Below are 23,926 nucleotides of genomic sequence, written 5' to 3'. Positions count from 1 at the left end.
ACTTCCTCAGCTCCATGACCTCATTTATTGTACTAGATCCAGGAGCGTACAGAGATGGCTTTTGGGAGATTTTTTGCATTCTCAGACCAGTGTTGCAATAGCTTATTCTATACTGACCCTTAAATTTAAAAAATACATATGTACACACACATGTAAATGCACATATGGAAGACACGGCACCACATCCCCCTGTGTCACCCCATGCGGGCCACACCCTGGCAGTCACAAAGCACAAAGGGAAAATGGTCTTCGGTTTGAGAATTCCCGAGTTGCCACTGATGCTTCAATACCAAAGGGCTTAGAAGTGTTTACACTTTCAAGGGGAGTAGGTACGTTTTAGGTTTCCCTTTAATGAGTCTCATTTTGAGACAGGATGGCAAGGTTGACCAGACGCTCTTCATGCAGTTTTTGTGGTAAGTCTTTCAAAGAATGAATGGTGAAGCCAATTCGTTTCTCCTCCTGGAATTTGTCCTTCTTCTTCTTTTTCTTTGTTGTGAGGTTATATATAAAGGTATGGGCATACAGACATTACGAAAGCTAAGGGCTATCACATGAGAGGGGAAATCAGACAATAAATCCAAAGAAAGCTAAAGAAGTTAAAAATCTGAACTCAGGGGCAGGGCGGGAGGCGACACGGTCTTTTCACAGAGCCGTTACACACCACGCAACTGTCCTCAAAAGCATGAATGGGAAAAGCTAGCCATTCAGCTTCAGAACAAAGCTGGTGTCTTTGTTTAATGTCTTTAGCATTAGGCTGAGCAGCAAGTGCCTTTTCCAGGGTAGGCCAGAGAAGATAAGTCCAGTTTGGGATTTCTGTGGGGGTTTTTTTGGGTTTTTTTTAAGATTTAACTTTATTTATTTTTGGCTGTGTTGGGCCTTCATTGCTGCGTGAGGGCTTTCTCTAGTTGCATCAAACAGGGGCTACTCTTCGTTGTGGTGCGTGGACTTCTCATTGTGGTGGCTTCCCTTGTTGTAGAGCACGGGCTCTAGGTGCTTCAGTAGCTGTGGCTCACGGGCTTCAGTAGTTGTGGCTCACGGGCTCTAGAGCGCAGGCTCAGTAGTTATGCACATGGGCTTAGTTGCTCCGTGGCATGTGGGATCTTCCTGGACCAGGGCTCGAACCCGTGTCCCCTGCATTGGCAGGCGGATTCTTAACCACTGTGCCACCGGGGAAGCCCCTATTTTGGGTTTTAAGGCTTGAGTCAGCTCTGTGGCCAGCAGCTCGTGGAGGGACACACCATTGTGGGAGGATACCCACTTTCTCCCAGGCCAGTTGTAACACTTGGGGCCACTGGATGGTGAAGATAACCAGATTTGCTTGTTTGGGGTTTGCTTGTTGATCACTTAGGTTCCTAGATCTCCACCCAGTTTAATTGCTAAAACACCACTCCCAAAGGAGACATCATAGTCTTCAAATGTGTGAGGTGTGTCTGCAAGGTGTTCAAAAAACTCTGCTAAGGAGTTCACCGTCTCCTCGGCCGGTCTTTCATAGGTGGTATCGTCCAGAGGGCCAGCGTCACCCAAAGTTCCCGTTGTCCTCAAATTCATCCGACACTCTGCTTTTTGACATTCAGGATCTGGTTGAGGCAGCGGAAGTTCAGACTGGGCCGGCTGCGTGCACGGGCTGCGGCAGTCCAGCCGTGCAGGTCCCGGCAGCCGTACAGCGGGGGTCCTTCGTTGGCCCCGAGGCCCTGGCGCGGGCCTGGGCAGAGCCGGGGGGCGCCGAGCGAGCTGGGCAAGAGGCTGGCAGCCACGGGGCGTCCGAGCGTCCACGTGCTCAGGACGTTAACTCTTTAGTTTCATGTTTGTTGCAGATCTTGTCTTCATTTGTCATCTGCATTTAGTTTGGATTATGATTTTTGATGTAAAAAAAACTTAACCTTTATACAGTCAAATTTATCAGTCATTTTGTTTGATTGTAGCCTTTAATTGTATGACAGCAAGTCCTGCCCTATCTTGGAACCAGTTAAAGAGTTAATATATATAGTTTTATATTTTTATGGTTTCCTTTTTTACTTTAATCCTTAATTTATCAGAATTTTTTTCAAGCATGGCTTGTGGGGGGGGGGGGAGGGGATGTGACTTTGTTTCCCCTGAATTGCAAATATTTCCAACCGTGTTTGTTGGATAACATCCCCTCCCTCTTCTTTTATAATGCATCCTTTATTATATTTTTGATCTTCATTTAAACTTCTTTCACTTTTTTAATCTGTTTACCAAAAAATATTTCTACTGTAGTGTTAATGTTTGATTTATGGAGGACTTCAAATAACAGGAATATCTATTCTTTTTCTTCCTGCTGCACTTTTGAATTATTCCACAAAGTTCCAAAAATAATCCTGCTGGTATCTGGTACATTCCATAGCATTTCGTTGACTCTCCAAAGATCTCTGAGAAGTAGATTTTATAACTTCCCCTTCATAGCTGGAGAAACTTAAAGTCAGAAAAATAAAGAAACATGCCAAAGTTGCTAATAAATGTTAGCAGACCAATCTGGGAAACAGAATTTCTACACCGTTCTGTCTGATGGAAAATCTTCCATCCTCTAAGTCTCAGAGATGTTCTAGGATTTTGATGATCATATTTAGACAGAAATCCTTCAATGATTCCTCTGAAAATAGTTTTGTTGTTAAGGGTCAATGAAAAGTATGACCAAAAGAGACAGGAAAGGATGAGAAGGAAAGAAGTGATTTGAATTTGCCTTGTCTTCATCCTCACGACATCTGCCCTTGACCCCGTGAGCGTCCAGCTCCTGAGATGGTTCGCAGGTGTCTGAGACTCTAAACACAGCCACCTCCCCCAGAAGCAAACTGCTCTCTCTTCTTTTCCACTTAAACACCCCAGGACCACAGGAGCAGTTATTGTGAATCAACATAGCTTCTATTGGCCCCAGTATAATGTGGATTGATTGTTTATCAACTCTGGGAGAGCAAAGAATTTATAGTACTTTCAAGAGTAACTACCAAAACCACAGTAGCAGGTAAAATGGTGAGTTCATTTGTCACCTGAAATTGAGATGGAAGTGTCTAGCTTAGGGACAGTGCTCTGTGTATCCCAAATATGATTTTCTTGTAGGAAAAAAAAAAAAAAACCTCAATAACTTCTATAGTTTTACAGTTTTGAAAAATTTGCAATTTTCAAAAAAAAAACACAACATGGTTTCAATTGAGTTAAAAGAAAATACAGCTGATGCTGGAATCATGGCAAGGGCTGAATTTCCTCACCTTAAATTAGTTAATTCTGTACTAACAGCCCAACCTTATCAAAGAAAACAGAGGTTAAATCTTTAACAGAAATGTTGCTCTCATATTGGAAGTTAATGGCTAACGGTGAAATTTATTTTATTAGTATTTCAAGATTTCTAGCACTGAAAGGCTATAACAATATGAATAGAAAAGCACATCCATGTAGATTTTCTTCTACATGAATGCTTTTGTTCTCAAAATTGTAAAAGAAATTCCTGTCACTGGAGAATTTGATTCTGCATCTTCTTTTATAGATGGTGCTATCATTCATTCTGTAAATTCTAGCCACTGAAACTCCAGTTCATCGTTCTACCAAATACAATTGTCACATAAGCCTAAAGGATTTTTTTTTTCCTTTGAAGGAGGAACTATTTTATTCCCAAGTAACCAAATACACTTAGAGTATCGAATAGAAATAAATGGTGCATTTTCTCTCAACCCTTAAAATACTTTCAATTAAAAAACTTTTCCAGAGAGAGAGGAAAATTGCCAATGCTGAGATTTATGCACTAATTGTATTCATTTTGAAATGTGATAGATATTAGGTATTGTGGCAGATTGTGAGATAATATTCATCTCTCTTGTAAAACATATATTCCCATGAGGTAGATGGGAAGTATTAGGTGTTTCGGCCAGAATAAAGTGTATTCCATTTCCAGGAGGCTTTTCTCATCAGGACTTTTGTGCAGACCCTGAAAATGAGTATCTGTGTCCTTTAGTGTTTGTGACCTGCTCACGTGATAATTCTGGGGATTATCACCTTCGTTCCGTGACTGGGGCGAGGACACGTCTCCACGTCATTGGGCTCCTACTTGGAATGTCCCACAGCACAGAATTAGGTATTCAGCTTCACCCCCCCCAAAACAAGGAATGTTCAAAAGTCCTCCCACTTGCCTGCTGGGATATCTAAACCTGATTTCTGATGTGGAAAGGGCTTGTGCTACCATACAAATCCATTGCTTTTCTAGGAAAATTTTAAAAATCTCAGCGTTGATTCCCAAATGCTAAAGTTCGTCATGAATCGTCACTTTTTAAAAGTGAACATTTGGGGAAAATGAGACAGTGGTCATGTTTCCAAGGAGGGTCCAGGATTTGCTTTTATGTCTCAGCGCATCTCAGAATGAATGTCCCTCATGTCACTCATCCTGTTAGCAGGTCACTGTGGTCCTGAAAGAGAGGACAGGGATGGAATTGGGGCAACCCTCTGCGTTGTGAGGGGAGGGACACATGCAGCCCGTCACCCCCCTAAGTGGCCCCGGTTTCATCCTGAATGTGTTGGCACGGCCTTGGGGGAGCTTCTTCCTCTGTACTCATGGCACCTGGGTGCACCGTCTTTGCCCCGGGGCTGCCAAAACCAGACCTGAGCCCCCATCCATCACCAGGTAATTCTGAGAAAGGAAAGCACCTAAGGACATGTGAGTGTGTGACTCACTTTTAACCAGGGCAGGAAGGGCTGCGGGCAAACGATGGCACTCCTGTAGCTTCTCCCTCTAAGTCTTCCAGTAGAAAAGAACCATCAGTACAGTAGCCAGGACATGGAAGCAACCTAAATGTCCATCTGCAGATGAATGGATAAAGAAGATGTGGTCCATATATACAATGGAATATTACTCAGCCATAAAAAAATGAAATGATGCCATCTGCAGCAACATGGATAGACCTAGAGATTAGCACACTAAATGAAGTAAGTCAGACAGAGAAAGACAAATGTCATATGATATCACTTATATGTGGAATTTAAAATATGATACAAATGAACTTACTTATAAAAAGAAACAGATTCACAGACATAGAAAACAAACTTATGGGAGTTCCCTGCTGGTCTAGTTGTTAGGATTCGGTGCTTTAACTGCCATGGGCTGGGTTCAATCCCTGGTCGGGGAACTGGGATCCCACAGGCAGTGCAGCACGGCCAAAAAGAAAAAGAAAAGAAAAAGAAAACAAACTTGTGGTTACCAAAGGGGAAAGTGTGGGTAGGAATAAGTTAGGGGTTTGGGATTAACAGATACACACTACTACATATAAAATAGATAAACAGCCAAGTCCTACCCCATAGCACTATATTCAGTATCTTGTAATAACCTATAATGGAAAAGAATCTGAAAAAGAATAAGTATATATAGAATCACTTTGCCGTATACCTTAAACATTGTAAATCAACTATACTTCAATAAAAATAAAATAGAATAGAATAAAATTAAATTAAGTTAAATTAAATTTAATTTAATTAAAAAAAACCCATCAGGCAAGGAGTTTTTAGAACTCAGGTACGAACTGTGTCCACACCTGTGAAGTGATGTGCCCTTTGTTTCGAGAAATTGAACCAATTCGGGGATTCATTAGAACAACAGTGGAGGTCATGATTGTGGCTTTGTGCCTGACCTGTCAGCAGGGTCCCCCAGACCCATGCCTGTGGGCACAGCCCTGGTTGTAGGTTGGACTGAAAGCAACAGGTCTGTCACGGGTTGTGACCCTAGGGATCTAGTGTTGCTACCCTATTATGGCGACAATCATGAGCACATCAGTGTCATTCCTTATAAAGAATTGATTCTCTGCTGGGAAAATATATACTCAGATCTCTTTCTGGATCCCCGGCCGTATATCTTTCCACATCCCCTAAAACACCTATTTTGTTCTTCATCCTGTTTGTAATTCAAACTCCAATATCAAACCCACCAGCAAATCCTACGGGCTTCACAGCTGAACCATTTTTCAAATCTGCTCATTGGCCCTCAGCCTCCATTCTCTGCACTTCCCTCAGTCATGGAACAGGGAACTTTTCTGGGCACGTGACAATTACATCTCCCAACCTGCCTTGCAGCTGGCCGTGGCCACCTCAATGTAAGCAGATGTAGTATGAACCCCCGGGTTCCCGGTTCTGTGATGACGACAGTGGGTCAAACTGGACCACCCTCACCCAGTAGCCACTTCTGCCACCACCCAGAACACGCCCCAGCTGCCACTTGTCTACAAACGAACAATCGAACAAATGTCTGTTGGCACTTCCCATACCTTTGTCCTCTCAGAGGAGGAACAACCCTTTCTCCTGTTCAGGCTAACCCTTTGCTGTGCTCCTGATTCTATACACTCTTTAACCATCTTAAATGTTGTGCCATGAATTATTTCCTGGACTCTTCATTTTTTCCTCCCTACTGCCTGTTTTCTTAAAGCCTTTGAACCTGGGACATTCGGCATTCTTTAAAACCCTCCCTCTGCCTCGTCATCTTCGCTCAGATCCATCTTAACCCTTCCCTTCACAGAACCAAGCGACTTGGAATCCTTCCCCATCAACTATTCATTGTTATTTTTTTGGAAAATAATACCATTTATTGTTTTCCTTTTTCTAAATACAAAAATAATACACATTCACTGCAGAATATTTGGAAGATCTAGGCAAGCATACAGAAGGAAATAAAAATCGTATGTAATCCTACAACTTGGCAATAACTCATCATTCATATGTGCATTTTTTTCATATGTGCACTTAAAAAAAATAAAACTAGGATCACATTTTTCTATTCTGTAGTTTCTCCTTAATGGTAAATCATGAACCTCTTCCCATGTCAAAAACATGATTTTTAAATGGCCTCTTGGTATCCCACTTTCTGGACATGCCAAAAGGTACGTGGTCATATCCTCACTGGTGCTCAGTCCAGGGGTTTAGATTTTCTTGTTCTGTGAGAGCTTCTTGGATTACCAGCTCTCATGTACATTCTTTACTGATGTGGGATTAACACAGATTTCAAAACACTGCACCAAGTGACACGCACATACTTGGAGGCTCTTGAAGCATAACTGCTGAATTGTTTTCAAAAGATGGTTGAATCAACATGTACTACAAAGAGCAGTGTGGGAGAGGATCCGTGTCCCCCTATTCTTGCTAATTCATAGCCAACCCAATGAGCGAAAATGTTTGCATTTTAGTTTGAGGCCAACTATGTTATTGCATTTGCATTTGCCATTGGTGTGTCTTCCTTTATGAAAACAGTCTGTCCTGTTCTGTTTTCTCGCCTTCCATCTAAACTGTCTCTAGTGTCCTTATTTGCTCATTAAAAGAAAAAACTCCTTATGCATTATTACTATTAATTCTAGTTTGTTAGGAATACCTTTGCCAGCTTCTCATTTGTTTTTCCATTTCTTGTTTATGCAAGTGATTTTTAAAAATGTGGATGGAATCAAACCTATCAATATTTTTTCTCCTTCTTTTGGCCTTCCCCTTCTCCCAGTCATTCCCCTAACCCCCTGCACTCAATTTTCTCTCCCTACACGTTGCTAGACTCTTCTCCAAGCCAACAGCAACCGGCAACCCCAACTGTGCCCCCTAAAAAGCATCTTTGCTGCTCTTTGCCTGTTGCCTGGCGGAGGAACTGTGCTCTCTTGGGTCTCCCCCTGCATCTCAGATCGTATTTTTAAAAGTTTATTTATATATGTGTTTGTTTGTTTTTAATAGATAATAGAGAGGTTTTAGGTTCTCGGCAAAATTACGAGAAAGGCGCAGAGATTTCCCATGCCCCCTGCCCCCCACGCAGGCACAGCCTTCACTATCAATGTCATTATCAATGTCGAGGGAGCCGCACTGAGGCGTCACAGTCAGATGGTCTTTGTCTGCCTTCTCTGTCTCTGCCCTTGCCTCTCACACCGGTGTCCCCGGGGTCTGGTCTTGGTTGTCTTCTCTCCCCATCCTGCCGCCTCTCTCAGGGCACATGCCCCTCCCAAGAGTGATGCGCTGGTGCTTTCAGCACCACACCTTCAGTTCAGCCCCTCTCTTGGCCTCCACACCTGTACTGTCAGCTGCTCACTGTGTCCCTTCAGAAAGTCGTCCCAAAGCCATCTTCACACACCCTATTTCCCTTCCTCATTCTCTTCTTTGGTGCAAATCCCCATCTTCTGCTCTGTTCCCTAAACTGGAAATGCTGGAGTCTTCCTTCACATCCCACATGTAATCACTGAGCATATCCGGCTGATGTTTCTTGTAATTTCTTAGATCATACTCCCCTCCCCTCCCACCACACTGCCATAATTCAGACCTGTTTTTACCTTAACTTTGCAATAAACAGATCGATTTCACAGTTAAGAGTTCAGGGTATCTAGCAAACAGATACATCATTTGTAGAACAGAAGTGATCTGAGAGCTTGTATGGTTGCTTTGAGGATTAAATAAGATGAAAGAGGTAAAGTACTTAGCGTGGTTCCTGGTAGATAGGAAGGGTCCAGTAGATGTCAGCTCTTATAATTAATTATCACACAGCTTCTGAGTCACACATCCACAAGGCCGATTGCCACACTGCTGCCATAATTCTCTTCCTAAAATGCAAACCAGATCCCTGTCTCCCTGAATATGTCAGTGGTAAAGGCTAAACACCTTAATATAACACAAGACTGTCCACGAGGAGCCCTGCTTACACCTCTGGCCCTGTGTCTCCTGATCTACACCCCATGTTTCAGCCTTGCTGAATGTAAGTGTCAGCTATTGCCTTAATAATGTCACATAACAACCATCCCCATGTGCCTGGGTCTGCAGGATGAGTCTGATTTGGCTCCAGTGGGTTAAGATGGGCTTAGCTGGCATGTGGGCTGCAGACTGCAGTTTGGGTTTAAATCTGTTCCATTTGTGTGTGTTCTGAGGCCCAGACTGAAGGCACAGTCACTGCTTGGTGCCTGCTCCTTTCATGGCTGATATTTATTGACCAGAGCAAGTCACAGGACCAAACCCAGCATCCATGATGTGGGGAAGTACACTGTGCCCGCAATGCGGGAGGGAAGGGGGGGGATGGTTGCCAACAGTAACCCAGCCTGTAGCACTGGGTTGCTGCCCCCCACCTCCCAGGAGCCCTGCTGCTTTACACTCTTTGCCTTTGCCATTCAGCTCTTTTGTGAGATGGCCTCACCGTGCCCCCCTCAACTTTCTTCCACTTAACCAACGTGCATCTGCCTTGTAGGGCTCAGCTCAGCTGTCACCTCCTCAAGAAAGCCTTTCCATCTGCCCCCGTAGATCTGGCCTTGGTCTCCTCTGGATGCTCCTATTCACCTGAGCATCGCAGATTTGTGGTCGAGGTTTGTCTCCTCCCTTCTGTGCCTGACATCAGATCCTTAGACATTATTGCTGTGGCTGAATGGTGAATAGCTGAAGTCAGTCTAATAAACCTCTGTCTCATTCAACCCGTGTGTTGTTGGCTCCTGTCAAGTCATCCCTTTTCTCTAATAAAAATGTCTGAAAATAAAGAACACCAGTAGGTACTGCAAACCAGATATTCTTTTGGATACTGGTATTGTGCACTGGATATTCTCAGGTAACATCTGGTCATGTCTAGTTACTTAAAGAGGGACCCTGGATTGTGCCGGCCAGGCCAAAGTTTACACAAGAAGCAATTTTCTAGTTGACAATTTCACACCTGGGTACAAAGGATAAATGCTGCTCATGCTTATGGGGTCACAGGTAATCAGCCAGGTGGGTGAAGCACTCTGTGCTGTGTGCCCAAGGGGGTGTGTGCACCCCCAAGAGCACGCTCTGTTCGTTTACAACTAAACTCAAAGCTCTTCCCAAGAGCCCCTGGGTCTGCTGGCCTTTCCCCTGATGCTCTGTGTGGGAACCTCACCAAACCCAGGAGAGAGCAGGGTCTCATCCACTGGCAGACATTGTCTCATAAAAACTCATGCTGGTCTAGACTTAAAACATGAGCCAGTCTCGGGCTTCCCTGGTGGCGCAGTGGTTGAGAATCTGCCTGCCAATGCAGGGGACACGAGTTCGAGCCCTGGTCTGGGAAGATCCCACATGCCGCGGAGCAACTGGGCCCGTGAGCCACAACTACTGCGCCTGCGCGTCTGGAGCCTGTGGTCCGCAACAAGAGAGGCCGCGATAGTGAGAGGCCCGCGCACCGCGATGAAGAGTGGCCCCCACTTGCCGCAACTAGAGAAAGCCCTCGCACAGAAACGAAGACCCAACACAGCCATAAATAAATAAATAAATAAATAAATAAAAAACAAACAAACAAACAAAAATGAGGCAGTCTCAGTAGAAATATTTTGAAACCAAAATAAATAAAAAAGAAAAAGTGGAAAAGAGTCAAACAGGCAATTATTTGTAATAGAAAAAACTATTGATTTTCCTTTTTTGATACATAGTCTAAATTATCCCTCAAGAAAAGTAGCAATGCATCTTTAAACAGATTTATTGGTTCTGGGAGGGAAAAATGTATTATTTAACTTCAATGCTATTGGATTTTTCTTTTATGCTAGATGTGGAAATACCACAGATGAACAGAAACAGGGTAGGGAAATTCTTTCAAGGATCACAGTTATTTTGGATCCCAGGGTAAGATATTCTAGTATTTTCCTCCAAGCAGTAAGAGTTCATCAACAAAAGATGAACCTTCTTTCTTGTTACATAAATGACATCACACATTCGCAGTAAGTACGTTTTTCACAAAATGTACAGTTCCCGCGGGTGAAGCGGACAAATCACATTGGATTCCCCCAGTGTTACTTTGAGCCTCAGCTCATCTGTTACAAAGGACTTTTGCCCTGGGCAGAATCCTGTGACTTGTCCGATCCTGGAGCTGTAATTCCTTCTCTGAGCTGGATTTCTCCGCACGGGTCCCTCCAGCCTTCTCCTCCCTCACACCTTGGCTTCTGAGAGCAGAACACTCAATAACCTGACTCATAGAGACGCTGTGCACTATAATATAGAAATGAACACGGAGTCAATGGGAAGCACACTCTGCCTTTCCAAGCACCTCACCCTGAGCCCTCTCAGAGACGACCTGGGCTCAATGGCGTCCCACACACTTGGGGTCACAGAGACTGTAGAACCGTCCCCCAGGTCTCGCTGTGTGCCCATCACGTGACCTTCACCCAGGTGTCGTCATCTATCCGTCAGAGGCCATCCCAGGTGACCTTGCTGAGCTGTCACAAAGAAAACCTACTCAGAGTGATGGGAAAGCATTTTTCAAACATAAAGTGCTCAAAAAGCTGTAAAGACATATTTCAAACCACAGCTACAAACTGAGCCCCTCATCATGTTGATGTAGTCATGTAGTCAGCAGTGTAGGAATTTGACGGTTTGGTTTTTTTTTTTTTTGATAACGATGCTCTTGCAATTAACTAAGGGGATAGTCACCAGGACTCTAGCTAGAATAACCCACAGAACCCTGTGATCGGAAAGCATCAGGTCCTGATCATAACAAAGCAAGTCCTGAGACCATCCCTTTTCTCCTCTCTCGACCACTCTTGGGGCTGTGGTGCCCGTGCCCTCAGCTTTCTGGGTATTTTCATTCTTGCGGGAGATGTAGATTCAAGGATGGAAAAGGGAACACCAACATGTTTGCTCCATTACTCATGGCGGTTCTTTCCTCTTTCTGGTATGATTTGGGTGTTCTGGCTCTCTACGCTTAAAAGGATGTGCCAGGTCTTTGAGGTTGCTCTACTTTCAAGCTTGAGAACTGTGGGTAATAAGTCCAGGGATTTGGGGCTAAGAGCTGCATTCATTGCCTGTGGGCTAGAACATCGCCTAGTCTGTTAAAGCAACAAGATGAAAGGGAGAGTTGTTCTGGTCGCCAACAGCACGCAGGCACCCTGGGCGTTGGCTTTGGCCTCCCGCTACTAAGACCCAGTGCCTTCTCCTCCCTTCCTCTCCCAGAGGTGCTTGTACCTAAACGTCAGCCCCTCTACCAACAAAACTCATCAGTCTTCTACTTGGGGACCAACGGTGCATCGCATTCTATACCCCAACATGTGTTTGGGGAGACTGGTCCCTGAGAAGGAGCCTTCATCACCTTGCTCCCAAATGATGGAAACTTCTCTCCATGGGACTGTCAGTTAAAGTCAAGTCAGGGAAAGCTTGGTCAGAGTTTGGAAACGCTGGTTCCATACAAGAGGATTCTCCATAAAGACCAGCGATAGATTTTTGTTCGATCTGATTGAGAAGTGCCTGCGTTCAGTGAGGCCACTGGATTCCTGATCACACCTGGTACAGAAAAGAGCACAGAGACATCCGTATTCTCCCCATATGACAAATGATGTAAATACAGACCCTTCTTTAAAACTCCAGCTAATTCAGGTGGCAGGATGAAGTGTGCCATGTCATAATTAATCCCTCATGTATTGCAAGCAATTTAATGTCAAAATAATCAACAGTCGCTTTTTCTACCCTTTTGTGAGTACATAATAAATACTGTCATTTAAGCCGCAGCAAACATTGGATTTCTTTCCTGGTCTTTGAATAACACTATTCGTGAAGTAAATACCAGACCTCCCCCTCCATCTCCCCCTCCCCAATCCCTACATCTATAAGCTCTTTAGGAAAATAAATCATGGATGTCAAAAGAAAAGGTGTGTGTTTAATTTTCAGTTGGTACCTCACATGGTGATTATTCTAGCTTAGAGTCCAAACACGGGAGGGGCCAACACAATGGAGGGGAGGGGGGGAAAGCAGGGGTCGGAGGGAGGACCCCTCACTATCCATCCTTTGTTTTTCCCTCATGGATTACCAGCAGTGACATGGTAGTTACTTCTCTTTTTTTTTTTTGGCAAGGCAAAACCACCACTAGTAAATGGCCAATGCATTCTTTTGATTAAACTCAGTTCACCTTTTCAACAAACAGGAGTCAGAGGAATGGCCAAGTGCTGCTCTCTCTTCCAGGGGCAGAAGGTGGAGATCCCTGAGTCTATACCATCTTCTCCTGTGCAAGAGGTCATGGGTCTCGGCGTCTGCATCCTCCACTCCCGGGGAACCAGGGTCCCTTTGGCTGTGGGTAGAAACTCTCCTGTTAAATTAATGGGGTGACCAGAAAGAGAGCCCCAGGAGCAAGTGAGGAACAGATCTTTAATCTCCGGTTGCTTTAGGTGAGAAGTGACGGAGCTCAAATCTCGACTCGGAGGGGACACTTCACAACACATGGGAAGACCAAAGCATCACTCATCGACTTTAACAGATCTTGTGTGAAAATGATTTTTAAGTATTAATATGGAAAACAGGGTCCCAAGAAGAGCTCCTTCTTAGTGATTGGTTCTTAATTATCATGGACCTGAGTTTCCCATGAAATCACATCATTTTGCCCTTTGATATCTATTCAGCCATTATTACAAAGTCCCTCCTCTTAGATACTGTTGCATGTTTTGCAGATGCAAGAAACTTATGACTTAAGCTTCACACTTACCACAGTCTTCTTTAGACGATTATTGGTTTTTATTAAACTCATACGGAGTATCCACTTTTCCAAAAGCTCTGGATAGAGGTTTCTGTGACACGGAGATAAATACAAGCCAACTCAAGCCTTCACACAACACACACGCACACACATTAACCAGTAATTACAATAAAATGTAGTGACCTTCTGGATCTTAGCTCCTGGGAGACAAGGGCTGTTCCTCTTTCTCCCTGGATTCTCAGTTCCTGCTACAAGACTGTGCATAGTATGGCTCTTCCATGGCTGTTGAGGTGATCAAGTTTCAAGTTCACTGTGACAGGCAGGGAGGATTCGGTCATCAGCCACCCACGTGATCCAGGGGAAGGGTGCTGCAGCTTCACAAAGAGCTGTACCATAGCTCCTGTCTCCTAGATCTTACCACAGCTCTAAGGGCATCAGCAAGCACTCGAGGGACCCCTGAAATCTTGGAGTGACAACATGTCAAGTTCTCAGCCATCATTAGTCTTCTTTTGCATGACCGTATTAGATTAGACAGCCAATGACCCAAAGAGATCCCAGGTCAGGGAGCACACAGGCAGAGTGAGTAGGGACAGAATGCATTGCCCTGGTGAGGGGGGTGTCCCAGAAGAGCAAGGGGGACCCAGGGACCCTGGGACACTGGGCACTTCATGGAGATGCTGACCATGAAGTGGGTTTGCCCACCAGCAGTAGGGCCGTAGAGACCCACCTTGCCTGCCCACCCCGTTCCTGCGGACCGACCCCATTGGCAGTGCCTTTATTACGGGAAAACCCACCTCTGTCCAACAATTCTTGAGCTCCCTATAAAGTGGCTTCAGTTGTTCAGGGCGGGGGTGGGAACGGTGGGAACACCGCCCGAGAAGGTTTGCAGAAGCAGCATTGAAAATCGCCAAATCAATCTCCCTTGCAGAATTTTCAAATAAACTTACCTTTGAAAACTGCCTCTGGAACCCTTAGCTCTAACAGTGGAGTTTCCCCGGTTTATGGGCTGGTGGTAAGATCCTAAAGCCAGAAGCTCCTCAAGGAGGGACTGACACACCGTTTACAGAAGTGCTGCCATGAAAATAATACGTGGCAATGAAGCCACTATAAATCCACACACGCTCCCGCACACAATACATCGGCCCTTTTTTACACTGTTTTCTCTTTAAGAGGACATATAACAGCACAGACACAGCCCTCTCTGCCTCCCTTCCCACTATTCCTAGCAAACCTCTCCAGACAGAAGCTATCCCACAACAAGGCAGAGTGTCCCTGGATGTTGCGTTCTGACACCACTGGGCTGTTTGCAAGATAACGGTGGACACAAGGCAACTTCACCAGTGTCTTTGCTGAACAATGTAATATGACAGCATCCATGAAATCGATTAGCATAAGTCAACATAATACCCACTTTGCAGCATTAGTATTGAAAACTTTCATCTTGAAATAGTAAGAGGAAAAAGACAACCTAGGATGAAGTGTAATGATTTTGCTGGAATATTACCAGGTGACTCTATAAGATTCATATGTCAATGGAGCCACACACTAACAGACATACATCAACATAATCATCTCAAGCAGCTTTGTTTCCATTCCGCAAGCTCCGTGAGAATATAGGCATGGCTTCCCAAGTGCAGCTAACAAACATGGGGCTAAAATTATCTAACAATTCGAAAACGTTTGATGATGGGGTGATACATAAAAGTTTCCTGATATACCATAGGCCATTCTAAGAATCGCACATATAATCCCTGAAGTTCAAGCTCCAGATAATTGTGCCTCACAGGGCCAACTCCTAAAATAAGCGAGAGAACAGGACTGCACACCGAATGACATTCCCAATAGTTGATAGATGACTTCTGCCTTTCAGGGTGATGAAACAAAGGTCATATGCTCTTCCAACTATAGTAAACATGTTCCCTTTCCTTTCCCTCTCTTTCCTCAAAGCTTGCTTTAAAAAAAAAAAAAAAAATCCATCTAATTCTCTCCTTTGAAATGAATGTCTTCATTTTAGCCAGTTGAGAAAATTGAAGGACTTGAGAATGTACCAGTTTTCTTTACTATGCCAAAAGATGAGATTGAATTGTGGAACAGCATTACTGGTCCATTCCTGAAATTTTTTAAAATTTAATTTAGCTTTTTATCGAAGTATAGTTGATTTACAACGTTGTCCCTATCTCTGCTGTACAGCAAAGTGAGCATTCCTGAGATTTTTGAATACCCAGCAACCTTGCGAGGACACCCTTTACTCTTCATTGCATCAATAGGATGCCAGGATTTGACTGTGGAAAGTCAGCCTTGTTGGAAGGTGGTGCTGGCATGGCTCCTGGGGTTGAAAAAGGAGAGTCACATGTTCACAAACAGGTTCCCTTGCTGGTCCACGCTTACCAGGAACACACAAGCGATCAAGGCGGGGGTCCACCCTCAGAGCAGTGGTGCTGACACGCTCCCCCTCGGGTTTCCTCAACCCTACCCCTCCTCTCCCTTCCCACCACGTCAAGGACTGAAAAGGGAAAGACAAAGACGGTACTTTTCCTTTGCAACGCTCTGAAATGATGAAGTGATGGCTGTATATTGAGTCTTACTGCATCCTGGGCAAAGTATTACGCACTTTTAGATATAATTTTGAAGGCTTAGAATCACCCTGTGATATAGGGGTAACTCCCTTTAATAGATGAGAAAAAGTGTATTTTAGAGAATGTAAGGAGCCGCCCCCTATTCCCACAACACTTGCATGATAGCCAGTAACCCATAAATTATCAATCCTGTCATTGCAACTTTTGAAAATCCTAAAATTGGGCATAATGAGCTTTTTGGGTGATTGAAATTATTACCCTAATAACTTATAATTAGTTATTATATTACAAGTTGTCTGAATTAACAGGTTATAAAAACCTATAGGTTATAAAAACCTGCTCCCTTTTCCCACAACAATGCCTGCATTTGGACTCAGGTAGGGGAACATTGTACATAATCAGGCGCTGCATAGCACCCCCTTTTCCCTCCAGGGGACCCTCGTGGCTGTTTATCAACAGTAGGAATTAGGCTAAGAGGTGTAATCCAGTTAATAAGTAATTACTGAATGCCAGCTATGTGCTCAACCCTGAAAAAGCAATACGAAGACAAACCTAGTTCAACTTTTTCCCTCTGATCCTACAACCTTCGCTTCCTAAAAGGGTCGCTCGGCTACCAGCAGGAAAGAAAAAGTTTCAGGCCCGATTACTTTTTCTCCACTCTGCAAGAAATTATCATCCAATTATTTTGGTACCCTATTGAGGAAATTTAGCAAAGAGAAAGAAAAATATAGAAATGGTTTACATTTTTAATTAGATAGCCTTTTTAAAATTTTATTTAGACTTTGGTCTGAACTAGCTCAGAGAACAAAAATTTGGCAAGTGGAAAGACAAACGGCCATCGCAGCTCCCACTAGCGTCTGCATCCGAGGGGAGGTATGGAACTTCTGGGAACACACAGACATTTTATTTAATGTAAGCAGGTGCTCACAGCTTTGAATTCCTAATCTTGCAACTCAGTTCATCCTTTCTTTCAAGTCATCCATCAGTAGGAATCTTGGTTGGTCTTGCAATTCAGTAGATATCTTCTCTCTTTCCTTAAATAAGATTTAAATTGCCGAATGTAACCTTTTCAATAACAAAGCGTCTACATTCCCACCAGTGAATTGCTCATCTTCTTGGCTAGGTCTCAGTCAAATCACCTTTATGAATCATACAAATTGCTACTTGACACAGACACAGAAACTGGGATTTATTGTCAAGAGAGTTGAAATAATCCAGCGGATGGTAGAGGCTCTGATTTGATGCTGAGGTGTAGCTGTACAGACATGATGTTCTTACCAATTATGGGTACAATCAGATCAGTTATAATCCAAGAGCCAGAGATAAAAGTAATTATTATAAGTTATTAGGGTACTAATTTCAATCACCCAAAAACTTCATTATGCCCAGTTTTAGGATTTTCAGAGGTTGCAATGACAGGATTGAAAATTTATGGGTTACTGGCTATCATGCAAGGATAATGAAAACAAATGCCTTGATTTGTGAATATGTATGCCAGCTTTATGCATATAAATAGACTTTAAAAATCCTATTGTGTTTTATGGCTCCACGTAAATAACAAAACAACCTCATGGCTTGGAAATCGGACTTGTGCGTCTTAAATGCTCCAGTCAGACGACTTGGTTTCTCTATTAAACTCACCCATTAATGCCAATCTATGAGCCAATCTGATTGGGAAGAGACGGGAAGAGAGATCGGTGCTTCCCAAACATTACTGTGCTCATGAATCACCCAGGAATCCTATTAAAATACACGTTCTGATTCTGTAGGGCTGAAGTGGGACTGCCAATCTCCGTTGTTAACAGGCTCCCAGGTGATGTTGATGCTGTAGTTCATGGACCACATTTTGAGTCACAGAACATTGGACTTCTCGATGCTCCCGAAGGTCTTATCCCCAACTAAATCCTTGATGGAATGACTCAAATACAAGACAAGAAAGAGCTACTATAGCTGCATAAAGAATATGATATCCAAAGAGATCTGCAGAGTATATTCAAGGAAGCATGGTTTCAAGAAAGCAAGATAAGCACCTTCTGTAATCACACGGTTTTGCGATGTTTGTTTAATTCCGGGGACCACAATTCCATGAGGTTTCTTATTCACCCCTTCACCTTCCAGAGAGTTGGCATTTTAGATCTGCATGAAAAGACTCGTAATCAAAGCTATTTTTACGCACCGAGCAAAAATGCTTCCGCTTCTCCCCCTCCTCTTCTTTCTCTTCCTCCTCCTTCTTCTTATGCCTTTTTCAGGGAGGAAGTAGGTTTTAACTGAAAACTCCTGACAGTACGTTTTCGAGAGGTGTCAGCATGTAAATTGCTCTATATAATTGGCAGCGTACTGCGCTGTCCTGAGCACGTAAGCCGAGCAGCAACCCACAGCCCTGGGTGTAGATGCAAACGGAGTCCCCCTCAGGCACCGTGACCTTCTCTTAAAGAACGGACATCAGCATCACTTCACGAAGCTCCCAACAGAGACATCTGAAATCTACACATCGGTCAGACTGTAAATCCATTGACTAGAAAGCCACTTGTGAGAGTAAACACCTGGGACGTTTATGAAATGTTATACAACATCTTCTCATTTCATCTTAACTCTTTCTTCCACATTTTTGTTTCAAAATGACTTGCATTGAATTTTCATAGAGAATTATAAGTGTTAACCTTTTTTTTTTTTCTATTCCCCTGACTATAAAGCAACTTAACATCAAGGCCAAGTTTTTAGGAATCGGTTATCCAAGAGCAGACGAATCATTTGGTTAAAAATGTGCTCACTGATCTTATCAATTCAAAACTTCAGACCAACATTTTATGAAATTCTGTAGCTGCAAACACTCAACTCTGACATTTCATACCTCCTTTTCTGAATGACTACAACCCTACTTGGAAAACCGTCTCCAAAGGAACAGACTGCACACAACAAGGGCAGATTTACATCTGATTTTAAAGTAGCAAACAACTTTGTAAATCTCAAACTTCCAAAGCCACTAAATGAATCAACGTTAGTTCAATTTTGGCAGTATCCACATTTTACTCACAAAACACACACGCACAAATTAAGTTAAAATAGGATATAACATAATATCGAACTTATGCAAATGAGTATTGATATAAAATTTGGTTAGTGTTTGAAAGACCTGGAAAGGTAAATAATGTCACACTCTTCCTTCTTAATCTTAGTTTAACAAAAAAATATTTTTGTTTGTAATCCTAAATTTTCCCCAACTCACTGGTAAAGTTTCATTATTTCTTTAACATCCACAAATGTATTTATTTCATAAAGCTTTTTTTTTCTAAAAGGCTTCTCTTTTCATTTTAAAATGCATGAATGCCAGGAAGTTCCAATTTTATCTCAGTATTGACTTTTATGTTGATGAATATGCTTTTCTCCTTTATTTGTATAGAAGTCACATGATACAGTTTTCCTTTCTTTTTGATTAAAATGTTATATTTGATTTTCCAGGAATAAAGTAGCTCACACAGACCAAAGTAAGATAAAACTCTGAATCTGAAAAATAGCCAGATGGACCAACCAAGCAATATAGAAAAAACTCTAAATCAGCAGTAGCCATAAATCAGTCATGCCATTCAAATTCACATTTGTAATGTAATTTATTTTTGAGAGAATTTACAACTATTCAAGCTTCACTATTTATTAGGTAAGGGAGGGATCTGAGTGAAGCATTTATGTCTTATTAATTCTTTTTATAACCTATTAATTCAGACAACTTGTAACATATAAACAATCTCAGCTGCATTATCTAAACTTGGCAAATCACTCTGTGCATTTGGACACTGAGCTGGGTGGACTGACGGCTTTTACAATCCCTTTCAGCCCTGAGACGCTCTGATTCGTTAAGAAGATGCTCCAAGTGGGTACAGAAGGGCTTGCTGGCAGACTGAAAGGGTCACATGCAGTATCTGAAATGGCCCTCATACCAAGAGAAAACTTTACACTCAGAGAAACCAGAAAACTGCACAATTTTTATGATATACTTTTATTGCATTTGTATTATAAAACACAACCTACAGTCACCTTTTTTTTTTTAACATCTTTATTGGAGTATAATTGCTTTACAATGGTGTGTTAGTTTCTGCTTTATAACAAAGTGAATCAGTTATACATATACATATATCCCCATATCCCCTCCCTCTTGCATCTCCCTCCCACCCTCCCTATCCCACCCCTCTAGGTGGTCACAGAGCACCGAGCTGATCTCCCTGTGCTATGCGGCCGCTTCCCACTAGCTATCTATTTTACATTTGGTAGTGTATATATGTCCATGCCACTCTCTCAGTTCGTCCCAGCTTACCCTTCCCCACCCTGTATCCTCAAGTCCATTCTCTAGTAGGTCTGCATCTTTATTCCCGTCTTGCCCCTAGGTTCTTCATGACCTTTTTTTTTTTTTTTTAGATTCCATATATATGTGTTAGCATATGGTATTTGTTTTTCTCTTTTGGACTTACTTCACTCTGTATGACAGTCTCTAGGTCCATCCAACTAACTACAAATAACTCAATTTCGTTTCTTTTTATGGCTGAGTAATATTCCATTGTATATATGTGCCACATCTTCTTTATCCATTCATCTGTTGATGGACACTTAGGTTGCTTCCATGTCCTGGCTATTGTAAATAGAGCTGCAATGAACATTGTGCTACATGACTCTCTTTGAATTATGGTTTTCTCAGGGTATATGCCCAGTAGTGGGATTGCTGGGTCGTATGGTAGTTCTATTTTTAGTTTTTTAAGGAACCTCCATACTGTTCTCCATAGTGGCTGTATCAGTTTACATTCCCACCAACACTGCAGGAGGGTTCCCTTTTCTCCACATCCTCTACTTTATTTCTTATTTAAAATTACATGAGTTCATTTTTCTAAATCTGATCCTCCAAAGCAATCTTATTATCCTTTATCCAAGAGCTGCCTGGTCGAGATCATTGTACATTAAAATATACTCTCAAATATGTTAATGACGTTTCTTCCTTGAAGGTGGAGAGTCATCAGCTTGGGAGGGAAACATTCCTGGCTGCTGGGATGTGGCCCAGGTGGTTTTTGGGAATAGCTTCTATCTTTAACCAGGTTGTATTCTATATTTACTATATATAAAGTTTTCATAGCAGAATAGAACGCATAGAACATGATGATGGTGTATGACCTTTTTTTTTTTTCTTTTTTTTTTGGTTTCTAACAAACTAAATCTACACTGTGCTGTTTTGTTCTATCAGTGATATGAAAAAAGAAATGTTTGGTTTTTAATTATATACATGTGATATTCAGCAGGTACTGAAGTGATATTTTAAGCTCCCTCAGCTTTGTTTCAAGGTTTGAGTGTATTAATTCCTATGCAAATCGTTCTGTGGCAGAGTTCACTGTCACACTGATGCTGGAGAAAGGAACTTCCATAAATTTGTTCAAAGAAAGGGGAAATTCTGGGAGGATATATGAAGATTAGGGGAGCGCATCAAGACAAGGCCTTCTTCTAGTGACCCAAATCTTTTAATGTTAAATTATGTGGAACGGACTCATTGTGGAAGGTAGGTGTGACTAATGTCAGATAAGAAATGCACAGCATGGACCAGATTCTTCATTAGATTCACAGACGACAGCTCATGGGGATCCACCACGCAGGGGGACAAAACTATCCAGTGGCTGCCCCACCCGGGACCCACCAAGAAGAGCTCCCTTGTTTTCATTCCTAGCACACCTTTTGGGAAGCAGTACAGGTAAGTTGAGGAAGAGACATAGACCTACATAATCAGAGAAATGAGTACTTGGCGGGTCTCCAAGTGCCATGAGGCTTATAGAGCTGCTCATTCATCTCCTATTGATCTTAATCCAAACTCAGTCTCAGTCATAGAACCAATGATTGATTAAACACGTTGTTTGAGCCTTGGGATGACAGTCAGGATTCAAGTTTTAGCAAAGACTCTGAAAGTGTTAAGAAAGACAAATTTAAATGGTGGGAGGTAGGATGGGAAGTGGGAGGTGGAAGGTGGAGAAGGAAAGAAGAGCAAGACGGGGGCGGAAGAACAGCCCATTTGTACCATCTTTCTGCTCCCGGAAGCCTTTTCTGCCACACTCCGTCCTGCAGTCATGGTTGAAGAGAACTGCGGTCAATTAAAAAAAGCTGTTGGCATTTGGTAACATTTCCTTAAACCAGAAAGTCATTTTCCCATGTGCTTTTCTAGTTTCCCCTTTTCCTGCCTCAGTGTCTGCTGCTTGCAGGGTCAGTACCCAGAAAGGTAAGCATGAGAGTGCATGCCAAAGGGCAATTGGCTGAACAAAGATTCCTGCATTTGTACAAGACAAAACAAGCTTTTTGTGACCACCTGGGGACCTCCTGAACTCACGTGGCCAGACCTACAAGGGTGACCAGGAGGTCACCTTCAGGTCATGTTATGTAAGGAAACAATGGTTCTAAGAGAAGGCGAGAAAGGTCACAATTCCTCAAGTGCCACCAATTGATCTTAAGGACTCAGGTCCAGAAAGAGAAAGTTAAGAGTTTTAGAGAATATCAATGTTTACCATTCATAGGCCATAATCGTTCCCTAAAAGGGTAGAATTTTGTCGAGAAGATGGCTAGGTGCCAATCCAGTAAGGGTCCATTTACTTTCATAAATTTCTCCTTAGAAAGACCCTGAGAAAAAAACAAATTATAAAAGTCTAATAAATAAATCAAATACAATATCAATGTAATAGAACAGTACCCACTGAACATGTGGCACAGAAATGTCTCTTTACATGTTTGCTAGTGTATTAGCCTTCTAAGCATTTATAATTAAAAAATAATTATTATACTTTAATATAAAATAGGAAAAGAAAATTTCAAATTTTTGTGTTTATAAAAATAATAAAATGGAAATATACAACCCTTAAGCATTAACTTTAATTTCCAAATTAAATTATTACATAAAACCACTTAATAAAATCTTCTATTGATTGTCCGTAACTCTCTAGAATCACTCAGAGTTTGCTAATTGGTTGTCCAGTAATCAGTCTGTGTATTCCCTTCTAAGGGAACATGTAGCTAAAGTCCAAAGCTACTATATGTTTTATTGCTCAGATAACAAATTTGAAGCATGACATGGGCATAATGTAGCAATATTATAAATAACATGATAATATTTGGTGTTCAAGTGGGTTCTCCTTTTTTACTCAGCAGAAGCTGGAGACTTTGGGTTTTGTTTCACTCAAAATTGACAGGTTTGCAATTTGGGAAAGTATAAATTATTACCAGTTCTATCCTCCTCCGGGTACAAAGAAGGCATTATTAACATCTGGGTGAACAGTCTATGGCAAAGAGTGAGGAGCAGGGTGAAGACTCACCCAGAATTCTGAGTTGCAGGGTCATGGTCGATGCTTGTTTTAATGCTTCCCGGGATTTGCAACATACTTGAAACACATGCAAATATCCAAGGTCAGAAATTTTTATTTATTTTCTAAATAATTCAGGATGTTCCAAATCTTATTAGAATTTCTCATTATCATGCAGACATTATTACTATTGTTTGGTCTCAAAGGAATTGAAATAGGTCACTTAGTGCAAACAAACCTGTGGAAGGATATTTTGCCACATCTACTCTGGTACCTTCTAAAACAGTCAGCATGTGAAACTCAAAAACCTGGATAAACTAGGGAACTCTGGCTAATGAACCTTTGGTTTGAACATCGGGGCAGCAGGGAGTGTTTAGGGGTAGAGAAGGTTCTTGAGTGTTCTCATTCAGGAGCCTTTTTTTTCTAATGATTTTTCCTCTGAACCTGAGAGAGTGCATCCTTTTTGACCTTTAGAGCACAGCCCTTAGACAATCTGTTTCTCAGGCTTGCCTGCCTGAATTAAGCAAAGGAGACCTGAGAAGAGTTAACTGTGCATTTTGGGGGGAATTTCTCCCACTGTCAGTTATCAACAACCTCTTGCTTTGTCTTGATGACACCTGCATATTCACACTGTACTAGCACATTCT

At 42.3% G+C, this 23,926-nt stretch overlaps 1 pseudogene; it reads right to left on the bottom strand.

Annotated features, from left to right (window-relative positions):
• Positions 1-749: 749 nt before the first annotated feature.
• LOC118906750 lies at positions 750-23,316 on the bottom strand (annotated as a pseudogene).
• Between the last annotated feature and the right edge of the window lie 610 nt (positions 23,317-23,926).

The sequence above is a fragment of the Balaenoptera musculus genome, chromosome 14 (assembly GCF_009873245.2).
Source record: "Balaenoptera musculus isolate JJ_BM4_2016_0621 chromosome 14, mBalMus1.pri.v3, whole genome shotgun sequence".
Taxonomy (NCBI): domain Eukaryota; kingdom Metazoa; phylum Chordata; class Mammalia; order Artiodactyla; family Balaenopteridae; genus Balaenoptera; species Balaenoptera musculus.
This window is presented reverse-complemented; position numbering and strand designations above follow the sequence as displayed.